The 2,676-nt window shown below is 48.5% G+C and overlaps 1 non-coding gene across 1 annotated transcript; it reads left to right on the top strand.

Moving 5' to 3' along the window:
• The first annotated feature begins 2,192 nt into the window (after positions 1–2,192).
• Positions 2,193–2,297, top strand: LOC116473933 (U6 spliceosomal RNA). Its single transcript, XR_004249496.1, has one exon. It is a non-coding gene; the product is annotated as a U6 spliceosomal RNA (small nuclear RNA).
• Positions 2,298–2,676: the final 379 nt, after the last annotated feature.

Here is a 2,676-nt window from a genome sequence, read left to right as displayed (position 1 = left end):
GCAGCGCCGCCCGCCGGAGCGGCCCCCACGTGACCGGCGGAGGCGCCGCGTTTTCCCGGCACCGCCCCGGGGGCGGGAGCTGCGGAGGGCGCCGGGTGCGGGGCCGGGGGCGTCTGGCGGGGGGCGGGCCTGCGCCCCGGACCGTGCTGGGCGGGAGGTCGTCCCCGCTGCGGATGTGGGGCTCCAGGGCTCCCCTGGTGGGTTCGCCCGCGCCTGGCTCTTTGTTGGCCTCCAGTCTCTAAGGATTTCTTTTTCTTGTTCTCTAATGCGTCGGATCCGCCGGCTTCCCTTACTCATCCTTTACCTGCTCCCCTGCCACTCGCCCTGCATCCACGCCGTAGTGGAACTGGCAGAACTCGGAAGCCCTGGGTATCATCATAGGAGCTTAGGACAAGAGTGTGGTTAAACAAAAGCAGAACAGGCAACCATTCATTCATTTGTTAAATATTTCCTGAGGCCCTATTTCGTGTGGAACATGAGACAGGAGTAATGCAGGGTGGTCAGAGGAGAATAAAAAATTCCAGGCAGCAGTTTCACTTGACTAGAGGCTATGGGCTGATAAGACCCTGAAAACCAGGGTGTGTACCAAGCTGGCTAAGACCGGCTGGACCCAACGTGGTCCTGGATTTGACTTAGGTTTCTCCTAGGCCTTCATTATATGCTCTTTAACATCCTAAATCACACCAGTGCCATGACAGTTCCGGGGACACCCATATTTGAAGTAAAAATGGATGGCAACTACAGCCCCGAAAAATCTCCACACTTTTCCAGGGATTTTCATGAATATTTCACCCCTTGGTTAAAGAAACCCATAAAGGTAGCAGCCCCAAGCCCCGTTGTGCGTGACCCTCTCTCGAGTACACCCACAATCCCTTTTCCTGAGTGTGTACTTTTCCCTTTGCAATAAATCTCCATATTGTCACTATGTTCTGAGTTATCCTTGAACTCATTCTCTGGATACTGTCAAGAGCCTGGACATTGGCTGGGGTCAATGTCGCACTGGCTTTAGAGGATCTCCCCCAGCCCCGCCGTATCAGACCTACTAAAACACGGTTTTAACCCCCCTGTGGAAGGCTTTTGAGCAGGTGGCCCGCCAGCCTAAAGGAGGGTTGTTAAGATAAGGGGGACACAAGATGTTTTATCTGGGGTATCACATTTATCTTCACAACAACGCTGTGAAACAAATACTATATCCCCATTAATACAGCACATGTTGTTCTGCGGACTCAAGAAAATAGCTATTTCGGGAAACACAGTCCATTGTTCGACTCTAATGCTTATTTTTATTGCTGTTAGGAAATGTTTCTTTGAGCTCAAATCTATGCTAAGTCAATAATTTCTCCCGAACTTATGAAAGCCTGGAAATCTACCAAGACTCCCAATGTCGCCTCCATCATTCCCTTCAGGTTGGTTGATAAGGAAGCAAATAGTTTTCAGGGACCAAAAACTGCCTTTAATTGGTTAAAGGCACCACTTGACCCACTGCAGCTCTACCCGACGTGCGCTATGGCTGTCATTTGGGGACCCATATTTGGTGCAGTAACGTGAGAAGTTTGTGTTTCCAAGGAAAGCACATGAATATCTGAGGCTGGAAATCCACCCCAGTGATGGTTATCAGGGTGCAGGCAGTACATGCTGTAACTGGAGGATGTTCCCCCGTTCTGCTGCGTCCCCGAGGCTCTGACACCACAGGTGAAATGTGAGTAAGTGAACAGCAAGAGCTGATCTGTGTTCACTCTGAAGGACTTCCGAGAGTTCAAATGGCTCAGGGTAGCCCCACCCACACTCCCTCCCAGAGACAGTCAGAATTTTACAACAAATATTCTGAGTTATCTAGGCTGACCCTTTTTTTCCCCCACTGAGGAGGAAATGGGCTCAAAGTAAGTGACTTCTCAATCAGCCAGCAAGGTAGAGTAGAGGCAGGACTGCTCACTCCTCATGTGGAATGTATTCCCCTGTGATCATCACCCGTACTCACCCTGTTTTGAGCCAGACCCCAAATTCTCCATCCTGCAGCTCCTTCTAACGCAAATATGAACTCAGCCTGGGTAAGGAGACTGGAGTAGGCATCACCATCCTACACCACCTTACATGATTATAACTCAATAACAGCTAACTCTTCCTCTTTAGAAGCCATCAGAAAATTATACTTCCTTCTGCAGAAGCTGGAATCAATCGAAAAAATGAAAATTGTGCTTGCTTCAGCAGCACATATACTAAAATTGGAACAATACAGAGAGGATTTAGCATGGCACCTGCACAAAGATGACACACAAATTCATGGTGTTCACTTTTTTAACAATATTTTTATTTAAAGAAAATTTTTAAAAAAGATAAATGGCCGGACATGACGGCTCATGCCTGTAATCTCAGCACTTTGGGAGGCCGAGGTGGTGGATCACTTGAGGTTAGGAGCTCAAGACCAGCCTGGCCAACATGTCCAAACCCCATCTCTACAAAAAATACAAAAATTAGTCAGGCGTAGTGGTGAGCACCTGTAGTCCCCAGCTACTCAGGAGGCTGACGCATGAGAGTTGCTTGAAACCAGAAGGCAGAGGTTGCAGTGAGCCAAGATCACACCACTGCACTCCAGCCTGGGTGACAGAGTGAGACTTTGTCTCTAAAGAAAATTATATTTTCCTTTCTTTTCTTTTCTTTTCTTTTTTTTTTTTTTTT

The sequence above is a fragment of the Hylobates moloch genome, unplaced genomic scaffold, assembly GCF_009828535.3.
Source record: "Hylobates moloch isolate HMO894 unplaced genomic scaffold, HMol_V3 SCAFFOLD_8, whole genome shotgun sequence".
NCBI lineage: Eukaryota > Metazoa > Chordata > Mammalia > Primates > Hylobatidae > Hylobates > Hylobates moloch.
The sequence above is the reverse complement of the archived record's forward strand: the minus strand, read 5'-3'. Positions and strand labels throughout refer to the sequence as shown.